Source organism: Gambusia affinis, linkage group LG17, assembly GCF_019740435.1.
Source record: "Gambusia affinis linkage group LG17, SWU_Gaff_1.0, whole genome shotgun sequence".
Taxonomy (NCBI): domain Eukaryota; kingdom Metazoa; phylum Chordata; class Actinopteri; order Cyprinodontiformes; family Poeciliidae; genus Gambusia; species Gambusia affinis.
In genome coordinates, this window is record NC_057884.1 from 13,420,751 (window position 1) to 13,440,236 (window position 19,486).

The 19,486-nt window shown below is 37.6% G+C and overlaps 1 protein-coding gene across 4 annotated transcripts in view; it reads right to left on the minus strand.

Annotated features, from left to right (window-relative positions):
* bmpr1bb (bone morphogenetic protein receptor, type IBb) overlaps positions 1–19,486 on the minus strand; it is a 48,473-nt gene that overhangs the window by 23,630 nt on the left and 5,357 nt on the right. The window contains exons 2-3 of one of the 4 annotated variants that reach the window (XM_044096287.1): positions 18,836–18,938; positions 2,484–2,593 (exon numbers count right to left, since the gene is read on the minus strand). The exons of 1 other annotated variant lie outside the window; for it this stretch is intronic. The gene's annotated coding sequence lies outside the window, so the exon portion shown is untranslated. The remainder of the gene's footprint in view (positions 1–2,483; positions 2,594–18,835; positions 18,939–19,486) is intronic. 2 more of the 4 variants (XM_044096285.1, XM_044096286.1) reach the window with 2 other exon arrangements.

Here is a 19,486-nt window from a genome sequence, read left to right on the forward strand (position 1 = left end):
CTACAGAATAACAATCCACTTGCTGAGATAGGAAGACAGAGGTCCTGTTGAATATTCAAAATTCCCACAAAGCAGAGCAAATCACTCAGCTGAGATTGATGCTTTGAAGTCACCAAGAAAGCTGAGTGGGACGAAGAACACTATTCATGAAGAGTGAAAAGGCTGTCACAGCAAGTTTCCCCCTCCTTCCCTTCATCTTTTCCTCACCCTGCCAATGTTTCTCACTCGGTCTGACTCATTGACTCTTTCTGCACAATGTCAAGATGTCATATCCAAAGAGACAAAACAAGAAAACACTGGTATTGAATCATTTTCTCTGCCAATATCAATGTTTAAAGATACAACTTGTGGAGTGATCCAGGAGTTTATCTAAACCCTGCACATTAAATTTAGAACCTGATTGACAAGTATTTCAGATCGAAAGGATTTGAGACAAGATCTGACCTGTCTAAGGCAAAGCAGCAATATTTTTAACTTTGTGTTGCAGACAGCAAAATAACATCGTGTGCAAACCTGAATTTATAGCGCTCTGGTTTGTATGATGATAGACAAGGTGCACCCAGTAATTACACATGTGGAACACACAGAAATAAATTATGCATGCCAAGTTGTAAGTGTCGGAGAATGTGATTCACATAAAAATGTCAATTCATACAGCCTCCAACAAGTTGAGTAAACTAAACTGTAACAGAATGTGAGCTTATGATTATGCTTACGCTACATTGCTCATTGAAAAAGATTCCACCTTAATCTTGAGTCAGTTTGATACTTTCTTTATTAAGTTTCAGAAAATAATAAACTAAAACTCACTGGAGGAGTTTAAAAACTTTTTTGTATACTGCTGACAAAGTAAAAAAAAATAAAAAAAAATTGATTAATTTACCAATTGCCAATCTCATGATCACAACAGTAGCAATCCAAGAGGTCATTTCATAAAAAACATCCATTACTCGACACACACCTGCAGCTCAGACGTAAACAATGGGCACAACAACAACAAAACGTTCTCACAACGACCTCCATGTCAGAGCTTCAGAAATCCTTATTAATAAAATGGCTTTCCTTTCTCCAGGCAAAAACAGCCAATGTCATTTCCCCTTCTTTTTCTTGCTTCTGAAAGGTATTCAGAGTTATTGGTCCATGCCTCCCTGAGCTTCTACTAAATAAACTCTCTTGTTTTTGTTGATGGAGATGAATATCTTAAGAGTTTTGCCTCAGCTGATTTACTCAAAGGTCCGTTAACATTTATTTTCTGCCCACTTTACTACACCAATCTGGCATCAAGCATTTAAGTCTGTTTTGATTTTGCACAGACAGACTAACTGCTGGTAAAATCTCGTTGAAATAACAATGACAAGCAGAGAGGAGTAGTAGCTTAGACTGTTTCAAGCTATAATCAATGAAAGAAACATTACAGTTACATCACCGCGTCACACTTCTCAAACTGCTTTAATGAAATGGCAGAAAGCGTTTATGTTTTTTCTCTGCTTGTGTGGTGTGCAGAGCACTCTTGTGTCCTTCACACCTTATAAACCAAACTTTTCTCCTTACTAGAAAAAGACTAACTTGGCTGTTTCAACATTCTCACATGTACCAGAAACAATAAACAGTTTCCTGTGGAGGGCCGCAGTCCTGCAGTTTTTAGATGTGCCACAGGTACAAAACACTGGAATGAAATGGCTTAATTACCTCCACCTTGTGTAGATCAGTTCTCCAGAGCCTTAATTATTCTATTCAGGTGTGGTGCAGCAGAGGCACATCTAAAAGTTGCAGGACTGCGGCCCTCGAGGACTGGAGTTTGAGACCCCTGATCTAGACCTTTTTCTGATTTGTAAGGAAGCAAATTTATGACTATGTACTTATTAATCTCACTCTTGTTACCTTATTTTTTGTAAACTATGTAAACAGGATTAAAAATGTCCATATCTCACATATGAAGCATTTTAAATAAAATGGTGGATCCCCACTTACTCCCGGTTTAGTATTTGAGGAAATTTTGTGTATTTGGAGATTTTTTTCATAAAACATTCCAGCTCAGCTCCATCCATCAAAAGATCTGATATATTTGATTGTTTTAAGTAAATTGGTAAAAAATAAACATGTACTGCGTTAGATCCTAAAAATCTGTTTCTGCCAGTAAGTCTTAAAGCGAGACTGGTGATACCAAGTAATCCAGGTCAATTTATTAAATAGATTGCCTGCACTCTCAACACAGAAATCGCATTAAACAGTGAGATTGAAGATGTTTGATCATAAAGTGGATGTAATCCTCAAACATGCCTTGTGGCATGCCATCGTAACACAGCAACTATGACAACCCTCTAAAAGAAGTGTTCATGCTTACTGGTGTGCAAAAAAATTGCATATTTTTGTGAACAAGCATAAAAAAAGCATTGTGGCAACACGATGACTAACTTTTCAGACAGAACATAGTTTTTTTTCTTTTCTGAATTACTTTAAATAGATGGAGAGGTTTGACTTACTGAACTCGCGCATAAGCCAATGTGGAGAACATTACGCAGAGTCTGGCAAGCTGCAGAGGGGCTCCATTTGTGTGTGTCAAAAGTTCAAGACCCCCCTTCCGGTGCTCAACCTGCAAAAACAAAGAGTTTGCCTTATGTGGGCTTTATCCCCCTGCACCACAAACAAGACTGATTGTTACAGAGTGACTCCACCTGTTTCTTACTCTAATTAGTCGTGCTAGTCCCTGAAGTGTTAAACCAGCAGGGATAGACTAAAACAGGGTCAAAGGAATGAAGCAAACCCTTAAAAAAGTGTGGAATGTGGAAACATGTTAACTTGTGTGAGGAGAATAAAAGACGGACACACAACAATTAGACAAACATCAAGCAGACTGTTCAGAAATGACCAATTTTAGGCATGATAATTCAATCACACAAATGCTCCTACATGTACAAACATTTATAAACGGCTGTGATGATTGGGATAAAAAAATAAATAAAATCCAAATGCCACATTTCACACATGGGGATGTGTTGCTGGTGTCTATCTCAAACAGTTACTGGGCAAGTGGTGGGTTACACCAGGTCACCTCAATCACCGGGCAGCATAGAGACGAACACACATTCACACAAACACTCATAAATTCTAGCAATTTAGAGTAACCAATTAACCTGATAGTCATGTTTTTGGACCGCAGCACTTGGAGAAAGCCCACCAGTGCATGGGGGGAACATGCAAACTCCATACATGAAGGATTTGAACCCAGGACCAGCAACAATGCCATCAGCTGCTCCATCATGCAGCTCATGTTGAAAAATAACAGCACTCTACATTATTGCCAGCCGAATAATGTAGTCAATGGAAACATTTTAGCATCTCACAGCTATAATAATACTTTCAATCCTGTGGAGAACCATATAAATCAAAAGTAATTTCACATAAACAACCACACAATAAAGACTTCACAGTACACAAGTATGGCAATCTGCTGTAATGCCAGTACATTTGATATATCTATGAAAAAACATGTTATTTATAATGGCATCTGCACAGTGTAGCCTTTCTCACACACTCCCCTCTTCTGGCTGTAGTGATGCATGAAGAGATGGATTCAGCCCAAGCCTTGGAACAGCTACCAGCTGTATTAATGTTCAGCTCTATGGACCGGTTGACACAGATAGGTGGGATTTAAATGGCAAATGAACTACCCATAGATGCCCAGTATGAATCTGTCCATTAAGCACAACGCTCAAAACCTTTGTGATTAATGGTGTTTGGTCAAATTTCAGTTTTACTGCTTTATTATATAAGAAGAATTGAATAGAAGGGGCTGGTGCACTGCCTCTTGTTGGAGTACCTGCTCTGTTTGATTGAGAGGGAATGTAGGGAGAGAAGTCAGTTAGGAGGGAGGGAGTCTTCTGTGCATATTTTCCATGTGTACCCACGCCTCTCCTTTAGCTGGTGCTGCTGAAAGCTCTTTTGTATGTCTGTGTGTAGTGTGTAGTCAAGGCACAGACCACAGGCTGAGCAGTTACCAATAACATCTAAGTAATAATTCTGAGCTTAACTTAATAGCTGTTTTCATTGGAATTTTGCAAATGGAATATTTTAAATCTAATTTGCAGTTTCTGAACACATCGCTCTTTTTTATACAAATGTTGCATCACAACAGAAAATCCACTTTGCGCTTCTGAGAGATAAACTTAAAATACTCGAGGAAAAAAAAAAACAGTGGAGCATGGAGGAGAAATAATTTCACACGCGAGGAGAAGTTATCATTATATCAATGGCACCATTTTGCAAAAACTGGCGTGTCTAGAACAAGCCCCTGGGGTATTAGTGGTGGAATCATGAGTGGAGCGATAGTGCTATCAAGCACCAGTCAGAGCGTCTGACAGCCACTTAAAATAGTAAGTGAGGGTCACCGAGCACAAAGGATGCCTTGTAGATACATTACAGCATTGCATTTGTGACAGAGTTTAGCATGGTCATGTTTTTGGGTTTGTATGCTGTGAAGTGGAAAAATTTGCACATATGTCTACATTTTTATTTTCTTAAACATGTCTGTTTTATTTCCCGTGCAAGTAAGCAGTTTTCTAAGCACACATAGTGTAAGGAGCAGGTACATTTGAAAGGTCAGATAACATAAGTGATAACCAGAGAGTGCAAGGAAGGTTCAAAGTAGGTGTCTATGCATCAAGTTTACTTTCTATTCCAGTCTTAAGTTTTTCCCTTTGTACCTACTTTTCCAATATATGTGCGTGTGTGGGTGTGTGTGCGTCTCAAGACAGGATGTATTTTTGACTGAAATGTATAAGACTGTAATGCAGCTGTACAGCAGGTTCTCTTCTCAACTGGTCTGCCTCAGTCTCAGACTTTGAACGCTTCAGGCCTTCAAAATAAAACATTTAAAGACAAAGATTGATCTTTCTCATTTCTTAAGTTTCTCTACCCTTTTGTTATTAATTTCCATAGCAGCTGCCAAATGGTTGTTTTATGGTTTAATGGTAATATTTCAGTTCCCTCATTTACACATTAGTTCAAAATATCAGGCTGATGTGATATCTACATGTCCAAGTCATTTACCTCTCATTTCTAGTCTACTTGTACACCATATGTCGTCAACTTGGAGTTTTCCAAAGTGAGATTCTGAGAAGTTATCAGTAATAGTTGCTTTATCGGTAGAAGAAATGTATCTTACAGTGAGCTTGTTGAAGAGTAAATAAATCCTCAAAGTGGTGAAAGGCTGACATGCTAATCATACATACACCACTTGCTCTAGCAAATTAAAACAACTCAAAACGAAATTTTTTATATCAGTGGAATGCAATGCTATTTCATATACCAACAACTCAACTTTTCAACTAATTTGGGAGATGATTTTATTAATAAAAAGTGTTTCTGTTCCTGTGTGGTTGAGTCTGCCAGCTATATTAATCTGCTAGATTCACCATGTCTCACTAATCCACTCCAGCTTTGCCAAGAATCGGGTAAACCTTTAAATTTTGGATCATTCTTGCAGTTGTGGTACATTGTCAGCAATACTGTGTTACTGTGCTTTCCGGATTTCTGATGTGTTTGAAAATAATACCTGCAGACACATTATCATCTATTCTACCGCATTAGCTGATGAGGTGGATTGAAACAGAGTATGACTGAGTAGCTAGGCATTGCTCCAAATATTTTTTTTCTTGAAACAAAGAAAAAGATAAATGAGGAAAAAGTTACATTGGTCCTGATAAAATTAATTTCCGTATTGTGGGACAAAATAAGACTTCCTTAAATAAGTTTACTTCATAACACAAGAAGGTGATTGGTAATAGCCATCTCCTACTGACATTTTGATATACTGTTCAGACTTTTCCATTGCAAGTGCAACTTTATACAAAACTCTAATAGTTGTGTATTGCTATCCACAGTTAATTACCAACCACAATAAACATCTAGACCTGACTAACTGATGAATGACATACAGATGAGCAGAACATTTCTTTTGGAACAACAACCCCTAAATGCCCTATAATGGCTCTGGAGTATGTCTTCACATGCAGGCTCATTGATTTTTCCAGGCCTTTTAATAGGTCAGGAGTCAGGAGCAAACCTTTTATCTGCATAATAAAATTTAGCTCCTTTCCAAAAAAAACTAGTGTTAATTAGTTCCTGTTGTACAGTTATGCTTGCTTCCATTTGAAGTACTCACAGGGCTGCCACCCCTTTAGTTTATCGTCTTTTACACAAACAGATTGCACATAGCCGTTTTCTCTGTGAGGTCAAAGTGAGTGTTAAGCCATCTGCCAACATGGCTGATGAGAAATACAGGGGCAAGGAAATCCTTTTTTTTTTTCAGGTTGCCAGGCTGACTCATGACTTATTTGTGAGTTTGGGCACATTTTCCTTTAATTAGAAGAAGATGATCTTTAAAGGAAACCTCTATTTTAGCGAGAAAGAGAACCTAGTATATCCCTTACCTGCATAACAAAACATGCAGGAAAAATGAACACCTAGTTTGTGGCTTTCTGACAAATTAATCAATGAAAATTTGATTTAAAACTGGAATTCATACAGACAAGACTGCTGGAGACGTCAAAAACTATCTGTAAAATTCCAGGAATAAAACATTTTATTTTTAACGAGATAAAAATAAAAGTACAGTTGGTGTACTTGCAGCCAGATATCTGATCATTAAAATGTCTGTTTTCTATCCTCTTTTCATGAGCAGTATCTTTTCAGATATAAAGATATCTACTCAGGATTATATCCCATGTAACTCTCTTTCCCTGGAGATCTCAGCGCATTAGATACGGAGCTATCAGCAGCCTTTCCCCTGACGTTGTTGTTTGCTATCTTCCAATGATAGCGCAATGAAAACACAGGAAGCAGATGGGAGAGCGCTGGGGCTGCGATCGATGCATCCGTGTCCAACTGTGAGCTAGGTGAAGTCTTAACATCTTGCCCTCTTCGCTTTCTCAACCGTCCGTTTCCGTCCTGTCAAGTCTCCTTCTGCCGCTAATGTGTCTGAATGCAGTGTCATCCAGTGCCGCCTCGCAGCAGTCGATAAGTACTGGAAATGCTACCCATCTCTGAAACATCACTCCTTCACTTACTGTAAGTGCACATCAGCGAGGGCAGCATCCCCGCACTGCTGACAGGGAGGAAGACAACACCAGCCAGATCACGCTGTGACCGAGCATCACCGACTGGAACCACAGACAAGGTTTTCACTGCTGAAATTGCAGACGACATAAAAAGTGACTGAACTGAGCTATGGTTTATCAAATTTGAGCTGGTGTTCCACATCACTTCCAGGAATAAAGGATTTCCTTCAAAAAGCAGATCCTGTGGAGCAAAGTCAAGATCAATTTCTTCTGTGATCTGACAACTCTATGCCTATTTTCCCTTTTTATGTTCTCTGTGTGACCATCCATTAAGCTATTTAGAGTGGTTATCACAACAGTCCAATAAACACAAAGGATCTTAATATTTTCTTTGGATTCTGTTAAATTGCGGTCAATGGACAGTATCTTATATGTTTAAATGTATTGAAAGTTTGAAAAATCTAACCAAGCTAAAGGCAAATTAGACTACAAGTATGCTGAGCTGGATTTGTCTTTGAGCTGGAACTCGGATAATTGAGACCTGAGCTTTTAAATTGCAATTCTGTCAGACATTTTGTCTGCCTTAGTCTTGCTGCTGCTGGATGATTGATCAACTAACAACTTCTGTTTTAATAAAAAAAGTGGTAAGTTTTAGTAGCTGAGCCGTTTTGAAGTAACTGGTTAAGATTAGGGGTTTTTTTTACGTCTGAAGCAGTAATCACACACTTGTTGCTATAACTACACATCCATAAATGCATAGGATTTTTCAACCCCATTCTTTACTAACATGATAAATAAAAGTCGAAAGTGGTTCAAAAATCTAAATCTGAAGATTTTAAAGCAACAAAGTCCTGCAGGTTTTCTCTATTTGTAAAAATAACAGCCATGGGGTGAAGAAAAATGTTAACCCCAATTGTGCTGTGGCAACAATAGTCAAGAAGATTAAAAGCACTGCTAAGGGGAGCTCAGGTATAATTTTAGGTTTCAGAAATAAGGCGTGTCCTTTTTTGTTATGTAATAATTGATTACTGTGTGACACCCAGTCATTACAGTCAAAATCACAGAAGATTCTTGCTTAACAGGGAAATACACAATCATTGTAGTCATTGAGTTATTTAAAAGCATCAAAATAACTCAATACAACTCAAAATAACACAAAAATTATAATTTTATTTTTTTTATTTTTGTTCTTTTAACAGTGAAAATAACAAGATCTATAAGTAAGACAATAATGCATAATCAGAGTCCATCTTTTTAGACTCTCCTACTCTGAAGTCTGAAGAGACAGCTTTGACAATATCATCCTGTTTAAGGGCATTTGATCTGCTAGAAGCAGTGAGGTGACATTTACACATGGCTTTACTAACAGATTTAATGCATCACAGGATTTTTCTGGTTGCCAGACAATTTGTACCCATTTGGCATTAGATGGCAGCTGTCATCTCTTGAGTCATGAAAACAAAAGGAGTAAAAGTGATTAAGGAGAAAACAAATCAAAGTTTATTTATACATAGCAAAGTGCTTCACATGATAATTTTTTTTTAAGAAATGTTACATTGGCAAAAATAAAGAGGAATAATTAAAAAGTTGTAATTTAGAATAGATTTAATATGCTCTATTGATTATGTTAATCAAAGGCAAGTCTAAACAAATTGGGTTTTAGCTACATGGAGCCAGTGTAATGACTTTAGAATCATCTTCCTGGTTTAAGAAAGAAAGCTAAGAGTAGCATTGTGGATCATTGCAGCTGTCTGACTTTTTAGGCAGATCTGTGAAGATGCTGTTGAAGTAATAATGCAACTACATATAAACCAACACCAGTCATTTAATGCTGGAAATGTTCTTCAGATTATGGAACTTAGTAATTGTAAATATTTTATCATTTATTGCTCCTGCCCTTGTTGAGATCTAGGCCCTAAATATTTACAACCAGCTTCTGACTATATCAGGGAAGAATCACATTTGGTATTCCATTTCTAAATAAATAAGTGATGCAAACTTTTTTATGCACTGCTTCATCCTTTAAAATAAGAAATGAGATATCTTTAAATGATTAATTTGAAAATTTAATTAAGTGTTGAATGAATAACATAATACATTGCACATTAATAAATTAATGTGTTCTACTGCAGCAATTAGTTCATACTTCTGTTGTTCTCCTGCTTTAGCTCAGGCTGCTGATTGAGAACACTGAAGTGTTGTCAAGTCTTCATAAACAATAAAACAAACATGTTGCAAAACATTTTCCACTTACCACAGAACATGAGTGGAGTCTCAAAAGTGTATTTCCACATTTAATAATGACAGATTTCTAAATAGTTTATAAAATATTTATACTCAGCTCATATCTGATTTAACCTTGCCTTACAGAAACAATAACAATGTGCTTCCAAATAATATTTTGAGGTTCCTTCAGGCACCACTGCTGGGGGTAATTAATGGCGCCACGGGTCCTGTGAGAGTGGGACCAGCTGTGTGCTTTGTCTTCTCACCAGTCCCACTCTGCTTGACACCTTCAGTGACATCCCTCTTTTCCTGTGCCAAAATTACAGTTGAGGAGCTCGTCTCTGGACCTTTTGTGCCCACCCTCAGAGAACAAACGCTAGTAAGACTCAACAACTTGCCCCCTTTGCCCAGCCCCAGAGCGCGAGGCAGTGCCCACTGCTGTAACTGGAGAGCATTGGAAAAAACAGCTGCCCTTGCTCTATTCTGCATCTGCCACAACTGTGATTTGATGGAACAAAGCGGGAATGCAAGCACACGTTTGGACTCTTAAGTTCAGTCACACTCCAGCTATTGTCCATTTAGCTCTCAATGCAACTTTCTTTCCTTTGAGACGTAGACACACAAAGGGAATACTAATCTGTCATTATACATTGCTAGGCTACATATTTTTGGCCCCATATTTGGTTTTGTGGGATCAATGACCCATCATCATAAATGTACAATTGTAAATTTCACTGGCGATTTAGATTTTATCTTTATTCAACCAAGAATGTTTCTTTCAAAAGAGAAGCATTTATCAAAAGATTTTTATTTATATTTTATTTAAAAAATGGCATAAAGAAAATGGTGAAAAACATATGCAGTTGAATCATCAAAAATAGAAGAAATAAATTGCTGAAATATTTCACTGCGTGAGTGATAAATATATATTATGAGTTTCATTCCTGAATGAAATGGCAAAAAGTATTGAACTTTTTTACAACATCCAATTGGGTTTTTTTAGTTGCAGCCTACATATAGTTTTTCTACGAATGTTTTTGTAAGTTGCACAACTAAAACAAAAGAAAGAAAAAGGGCAATCATTTTTATTTAGGGGAAGTAAATTTATTTGTGATCTGTGCAATAAGAGCCTGCTTTTATAGCAACATATTTGTGCTAAGCTGTGTTTTTTGTTGATCTGCTGTCAACTGCAGCTTAATTCTTTTCATTTCTTTCGTTTCACAGTCAAAGCTTGCACAGCACTGATGTCAGAGACTTTACAACCAAAGACTTCACCCTCACTCAGTCAAATTCTCATTTACAGATCCTTCAATGCTCTTTGACACTCTGAATGAGGTGCTGATGGCTGCTTTTGGCAGCACACCTGAACACTGCTTCCTCCCTGGCAGCCCAAGATTGAGAGGAATTTTATAGATTATTCAGTACTTTGGCTGACATAAGAACGTTTGCATATAATATTGCAAAAGCAGCAAAGCTTGTCACCATTTACTTGTAGCTGAAAACCGTACTAATTGTGCCTAAAACTCCCTATTCTATCTAATGACCAAACTTTTAAGGATGTTTAAAGCTGTTTTACTATGACAAAAAAAACCCTGATATTTAATTTATATAGGGCAAAAGGGAATCTATAATAAATATTTTTTATTTCATAAACCTCGAAAGTTTAGGTGATAAATGCTTCCTTAATATTTTAACAAAAAATAAAAAGCTTTCAGTTTGGAATTTTTTCCACAAAAATCCAAATTACAATTCAGTCACAACAATCAAAGCTGCATGCAATCTGACCTTATGAAATAGTTGCTAAACCCTAGATCCTTCACAATGCCCATACCCAGTAAGACAAATACACTTAGGACATCTCATGAGTGTATTTGACAGACAAAATAAAATTTTCTAATTGATGAGACAAATATTCCAAACAAAGCCGTTCTAATACTATGGAGCAGAATTACTGCCGTTATTCACTTAACTCCAACAATTTTTAAACATTGTACAGACTACAAACAAACCATCTGCAAGTAGGGAACACACATCTGCTTCATCTGTCAGCAAATCCTAACCAAGTTAATAACAACCTCGTGTGGGTTGGGACAGAGTTCAGTCAGCTGCACATGCGAGTGTCTGAGCAGAAGGACAGGAGAGAGAGAGAGCGCAGAATAAATGTCGATTCTCAGCATGGATCTGTTCTTCTGGTGTGCACTCCAGCCCTAAGTCCCTCTGGGAACCAAAGCCGCAGCGGGCAACCTGAAACCCATGATGTCAGCTTCAGAGGGCACACACCATCAGGACCCAGTGAGAAAACGGACAAACGCGATGTCAACGGTTGCACAGTTAATGCGCTGAATTGTACTTGGATTTGAGCAGCTGTGGTGGATTAAGGTGTTCCCAAAGTGCAGTACTTTAGGAAAGTCATGGAAAAAGTTTTCACCAAATTCGACGAAAATGTAATGTTGCAAATCAAATTTGTAAGTTATGTTGTTTTAAATTATATTAATGAAGGTGCTAAAAGAGGACATGCTGCTCTGTAAGCTTGAATGCTTTGAAATCTGACTGATTTACATTGTAATCTAATTAAATTTATTTAGCCTGTTTGGTTCAATTCAGTAATATTTTATTACACTAAAAGGGCAAAGGCGAGCACTGTAGTAAGTTGGTTATGTGGAGAGTGGTAAAACTACATAAACTACATAAACTGAGATTTTTTGTGGAGGAAAACCAAGAAAAGGAAAAACTGACAATGTTGTCCACCTTTATTTAAGGATCTCACAAACTTCATCCAAAGTGCTAAAGTTGGTTCTCAATGACTTAAATATGTGACCAAAATGGTATAATTTTGTTTATTGAAAGGCATCACTCTAACACCACATTGTTAATGTGTGTTATGCATAAATGCGCTTGGACAGCAATGTTGATATTTATCTTCAAATAGTTCGCTTCCACAATCCGGTTTTTGACAGTCAACTTGGTTGTCCAAAAGGAGGCTGCATGTAGAAAAGTGAGGTGCTCTCAATGTGAAACCGTTTCGTAAAACCCAAAGAGAGGATCCAAGGCAGGAGTGGGAAAGTCCGTGGATAGGGGCGTGACGTTCACTAAAGAGGCAGGGGTCTCCCAAAGGCGGTCAAAGATGTGTGTGAAAAAGAACCGTCCACAACCACGACTGGGCATCAACTGTTCGGCTTCTGATTAAGTATGTGGGACCCTTGAGACATACGGTGCGATGAAGGTATTTTCACCCTCAAAGAGCTTCTGTTTTTTTGTAGGACTGAAAGTTTAAAAAAAAAAAACCTTGTCATCAGTCGCTGCTCATAACGTTAAGTTGATTTCCTACATTTCCACACATACACAGAAGAACTCTGGTTCTGTTCAGCTTGGCTGTCTGCAGAGAAAGAGATTATCATATTGCCTACAGGGTACATTCTGTCTGTTCTTGTTATACACTCCTGCAGACTCATCAGTTCTTCCCCTCCTTTTCCCGTGGCTTCAAGTGCTACCTTCTTTGTAATAGAAGGTAGCACTTAAATAAAAGTTCAACACTTGATGTACACAAATACATATGTACATCATCATTTAAGCAGTACTTATGTACTTGATGTACTTGTAAAGAAAAAACATTTTTGTTCTTCACAAAAAAACTGTTTTTGTGAAGAAAAGTTTTTGTTTTCTTCACAAAAACAAAAACTGCATTTTGGTTTATTTTTGAGTTGTCTTTGACTAACATACTTTTAATTTAGATTGATGTTCTCAATTCTTAAATGTGACAAACACGCAGAAAAAAAAACAGGAAATCATGAAAGGGACAACCACTTTTTAACACCTCTGTACATGTGTAAAAGTTTGCCATATTCACTTAGCACATATGTGAATATAATACTGAAACAGGACAGGTCTATTACAAAGATGCACATGTGCTGGCAAAAATGCACAAAGGCAAGGCAGAAAATTGATGTTCTTTCATTCTGTGTCTAATCTAGACAGAGAAGGGGTGAATAACTGATTGGATGCAGTAAGATATCAATTCAACCTAAAAGTGACTGTGGATATATGAATGAGGATGGACACGGTTTACAGAGGCTTTATAGCACAGACGTGTCAAAACACAGAAGAAATATGGCCTGCTTTAGTTACAGCAGAAGCACATCAAATTAAACAAGACATCCAGAAACGAAGGCCTTGGAGTCCAATTTATAATTTCAAGACAGGATGAGGTTGCTATTCTGCTTTATAGAATAATTTATGCTTTGGTCCAAGAAATATATTCATAGGTTCAATAAAGTTAGAATAAATTAAGATGTGAGCAAGACACAAACTCAGATGAGTAAAAAGACTAAAAGCTTGAGATGAAAGTTAAACCAAGCCTTTCTAGTAAGGTGGTGAAGCAGGTCAGCTAAGCTCAGACAAGCTAAAACTAATAGAAACATTTAAGCAACCTACTTGCATACTGTATGCAGACTGTTGAATGTAGAATTCATGAGCAGTAAATATTGTGCCAGTATCAGTATTGGACCAAGGAAAGCAAGGCAGTTGCAAAATTGTGATGTTATTGATGGGTAAGATAGACTAAAAAAATTGCAACAGCAGCTGCGGAGGGGGGGACCCAATCTAATTTTTTGTCATGGGGCCGGGGGTGGAAATTAAAAATTTTCTCCATCAGCCACAATGGCTGGTAGAGAACATTTTTTACCTGCCACTCAGACATTTCTCCAGCCACTGTTTTTTTTTTCCTTTCGTTTACAAACCCAACGTGCACAAGCAAATTATATAAAATTGACTGACAATAAGTTCACCATACAGATGTACATATACAGAATAATTTACCATAAAGCATGGACACCTTAACAGACTTGTAGTGAAATAATTTCATTTTAAGTAATTACTAACAGCAAACTTTAACATTCTTGCAATCACGTTGAACATTTCCAAATTTTGGCAACAACTCTCCTTGATAGTATTTATTAAAAATGTGTCTAGTCATTTTAAAAATTGTATCAATAGCTGTTTTCTAACCGTTTTATTGTTTTCTCTTACTTATTACAAAAAAATCTCAGAATGTGTTCATTATTAATTCCACGGGCCATCATCATTCTTGTGTTACTCCAGAGTTTTTCGGACTACCTGGACCTTAGTGTTAGCTTCCCCCTCACACACCTGCCTTCCTGCCTGCATGAAACTTTTTCTTTATAAACATTTTCATTCCTTTTTACTGGGCAGCAGCAGCTAATCTGAACTCTTCCTCAATCTGTCCCAGGTCACGTCTCTCATCATCCTCGTCTGATGATAATAAAGCCCCTGAATTGCTAATTCCCACTCCTTGTACACTACTGAATCTCCTCCAACGGTCAAAGTTAGTGTGGTAATTAACATATCGGTTAGCGCATAAGCCCATTTTTCTGAATGGTCTGATACACTTTTTAGCTTTTGTCCTAGTTGGGATAAAATGGACATGCAAAGAGCTCATGTTGTTATCTTAGCCTGAACCCAGCTTGCTTCTATTGCAGGAATACTAAAGGGACTGAAAATATTCAGTATGTCAAAAATAAAAGGGAACATGAAGGGTAAAAAATTTTAAATGACATTAAATTCAACTGTAAAGCCCCCTCAAGACATCTATTCCCAAAAGGTTGGAAATCATTCAAATATAAACAGCTTTCTGATGTTGGAACTTAGTCTACTCAGTTATTCCCATACTTTAGGTGGGCTAAAGTATGAGAATAATACTTATATATGATAAACTTGATGAAAGCTCCAGACCAAACATGAAATAAAAGTGTGCCTTTCTAGACATTGTTTGCACAGACAAAGTCAGATTTCCCAGCAGAAACCCTGGGGGCTTTCTCTTTACTTGACCCCCTTCTTCTGTCCCTACATCCCCCCTTCTCATCCTTCTCACTGACCCCTGGGGAAGGTTCAGTTTTAGGGGCCAAATTCCAGCTTGGCCTCTCAGGACTGTCTACCTCCTTTTGCTCTTGTTTTGCTTTGTTGGAAAGATAGCTGCAGGCAGTAAAGCAGACTGTCAAGCCACATAGAAAACATTCAAATAAGACAGTCAAATTGATGGTATTCATGAGATGCACTCTAGACCTTTACAGAATCCTAATGAAAGAGAACGATGGACTAAGCACAACCGACAGACTTTATTGATAAATAAACAGCATTAGCCTTACTCTGGCTTTGATTGAGGCTTCATCATTTGTCATTCACTTGAGTGCTTTGGATAAGTCTCAATCTAAACTGACTCAAGAGGCTGAAGTCAGGACTGGGAAACAACCTCCACTGGTCAATCCACACAGACAGAGGTCAATATTTCCCTCATGACTAAAGTACTTCTGCGTATGACCGATGTGCATGGCTCGGTATTGACACGTGCTGGCTCCATGTACTAGGAGTCATCTGTTTTATTTGATTTATATTATTCCTATGATTTCTCTGACCAACCCAACAGTGTAGAGCATGGGCAGGGTTTTTCCATGCTCTCAGTTGTCCAGGTATGTGTAATAAAATCCAGCTTTCTGTTTTGAAAACCCTGGGAGTTCCAGTCATTTTCACATTTTGAGGTTTTCCTCCCTGCTCCCCTTTCCCTCTCAGACTTTTGCACTCCAGTGTACAGAACACTCTACGCAAGGCTACCTAGTTTAATTTCCAGACCCTTCAAAAAGCAAAACAAACATGTTTGAAAAGGTAGGGAACACCCAGCAACTTTACCACTTTATGCAAAGAAGGAAAAGAGTTGTGCTTACCTATGTGTCTATAGCAAGCATTTTTAAAACGTGTTTTAAATCAGTTTAACAAATATAACTAAAAAAATATTGGCATCGGAAAAAGGCATTTATTTTCCACCGTCATTCCCATTGGAAGATCTCACCAATAAATATGCACAGGTATTTATTAAAGCTGAGCTTTAGAAAAAAAATAAGAGAACTACTAATATGTTTTTTGCACACAGTGCAGGTGTGCAAAATAGAACAGGTTAAACACCAGAAATGTAGCCCCACTGCTCCAAAATCTCAAATACCTAACCATAAAAAATATATCCGAGGTCCTCATTATAAATAAAATAAAAGGTTATCTTCTTGGGATTCAATTGTAAAAGGTTTGCAATGCTTAACTTTTTTGCAAGCAATTTTTCACAGCTTTTGAGCGAATGGTAGGTATGGCGCTGAGAAAGAGAAAAAGAGAGAGAGAGAGAGAATTCCTTGAATAATCGTAAACAGCCCTATAACTAGATCCTCAATCTTCTCCAGGACACTCATCATTTGGGTGGATTTTTAATAGATTAGATCCTTTTCTCATTACAAATATGTGAATTTATGTTTTACTAGGAAAAGGAAACTTTAAGTGATCTCACTTCTCAATGTCAGTTCAATCTTTTATGTATAAATTCTGGCCCCCAAATCCCCAAATGACAAAAATCTACAGAAAAAAAACAACAACAGACACAGTAATCTACTTAAATCATGTTGCACATATTAAACACACACAACAATTGTAACGGTCTGGAATACAAAAGATGACAAAAATTAGCAAATGCCAGAATTCCCCCTCCCCAGGTCTTTTATCTTGAAAAGCCATCTTCTAATCTTTAAATCGTCCATCTGTGATCTTTGGCTTGAAAACAAGCACTTGGGTTGGCCGTTCCTGAGTGACTCCCGCTCCACATGTGTCACTAAGCAGAATAAATTAACAGCTGTAACTGCTCTCAAACACCTGCAAAAACAATTCAGGGTGTAGCAGGTTAGCAAGCAGTTCCTCTCCTTCTCTCCTGTAATCCGATCGAGCCTCTCCTCTGAATTCCCAGAGCGGCAGCGGAGGCGTGGAAAAGACACAATGAGAAGCTGCTCACTTCTTAGACTGGACAAAGCCGTAACTAAAGATGAAGGACAAATGACTGGTTTAGCCAACTCATTTTTCCCTCTAAAGTTCATTTCAAGAACCGAGAGTCCTCAACATGTCTGAATGGGGTCAGTCATCTACAGTTAATTATATCTGTTAAAAGATTATGGTTTATAATGTTAAAATCCAGCTATTAATAAGTTTGTATACCAAGCAATGCAATGCTACAGTCCTGCAAGCCAACAAAAGCAAATGGCAGAGGTTTTTCCCCACATGGTTTGTAGAGACTAGACCCAACCCAACCCTAACTAATTTACTAAAGTCAGCATATAACTTTCCTTTCAGTGATGTCACCACTCATCTGTGCCACTTACAAAGAAAACAAGGAACCCTAATCACCATTAAAGAGCTACCCAGACGTACATTAGGCTGAGTGCCAGAGGGTTGTAAACATATCAGAGGATTCAAAGTTACATCCAATACCTCAAAGGGAAATTACTTCTGTGACGCAGTTTGGAAAGTTTAGTAAATCAGGAAACCATGTAGCAGCAATTGTTAAAGGATATGATCAATATACACAGCATACAGAGGTTGGCAACTTCTCCAATGACATGATTCACCTTTTGTTTGCAGGTGGCTGGGTTAATTCTGTGTTGAAGCCTTTTTTTTGTCAAGTGTTGACATTAGTTTGTCACCTGCCACCTGTTCTTGGCCAGCTCCTTAATCCTCCAACTGATGCCAGACCCTGTTCAGGAACTGCAGTGTGTGTTGAGTGTGTGTGCGGCATGCATGTATGAGAGAGCATGTTCAGCTTGTTACTGCACAAAACAGTGTGCTATTCAGACGCACAATGGAGTATTATGCACCACAGAGCAACTGTAGAGCTGGCAAATATGCAGAAATATCTCACTGAGTCTTGGCAATAAAAAACAATTTAGATAACATTGTTTAAAATAATCCATGCACATTGCACACACTTTTTTCAGGAAAGTATTCAAACCCCCTTCCACGTTCTCTCACATCACAACCTCAAACTTCAATGTATTTCAGTGGAATTCCATGTAAGATGAATAAAAATAGGTGTCTAATTGTGAAATGGTAGAACAATGAATGTATTTTCACATTTCTATGGAAAGTGTATTCAGACATTTTGTAGAATCACCTTTGGCAGCAAAAATGTTGGATTTATAGAGACAGAAAATGGTCTTAATGGTTGGAAGAAAAACTCTAGACATCAATTTTGAAGTCAAAGATTCTTAACTGGATTTTGGTCTGGACTTAGACTGGGCCATTAACCCCAGCCTTAAGTCTTTAGCACTCCATTGTTAGTTTTCTGGTAGTCACAGCGTTTGAATGTGGGCCAAAAGTTAAATATAATGTTTTAAAGGGTCCAATTGATTTGTCTAGAGCACCTACTTACATGCGTTTTCTGCGTCCCCTACATGATTTGCGACAAACTTTAAACTGGACCTATAACAGTTCACTTTCCAACAGAGTTTCCTTCTTACCAGTCTTCTATAAAGATTCAGAAAACTGGAGTTTAAAACTAATAGCTGTTCTGATACTCCCACCAGAGCTAGGAATATCTGCATTTTTTCCAAAGTTAGCATTAGTGTCTTAGCTGCTTCTCTGATTATTTTCTAGCCCAGCTAGTCAGTTTCAAATACACAGAAGTAAATTTTTTTTATAAGGCACTGTAATAGTGATCAAGAAGGCATACTCACTGTATTCTCTTAATCACTTCCTTTGTCTGCAGAGTGTAAAACGCAAAGCATCAACATTAGCTGGATGTGTCACAGCTATGGCTCTAAATGCCCTCTGTTGTACCTATAAAGAAAAAGAAAGAAACATGTGAAACTCATTTTATGGTCTGTCATCGTGGAGCCGTGAAGCAGGGATTAAAAAAAAAAAAAAAAAAAAAAGGACAAAAATTGATTTCATCTGTTTCCCTCTCTTTTCTCGTGGTGTGAGTGGCACTCGTTGTCACTTGTTATTTACTGGACGAGTGTGAGGTTCCCCTGTGGGATCAGACACAGTCCATTAATGATTTGTAGCAGAACCGACACGCTGAAAACTACAGAACAAAGCTTTTTTAAGGCCCTTTTCTATGTGAAAAAATAAACTGTTAAAATGAGTTTGTTATATATTTTGACTAAAGTGAAACAAAGAACCTCTTGTTCATGACCAAATGGAGAATTCGTAAAATTCAATATAACGAAGCATTATTAAACTTAACTGAGACAGAATTATAGAATGCTACCTTGGCTAGATTGTTTGAAAGTGTTGAATCCTGGACTTTACCTTTTTTCCAAAACAGCTGATTTGTTCTGTAATTCCAGGAGGTCTCCTGGATCAGTCTTTTTTTTTTTTTTTAA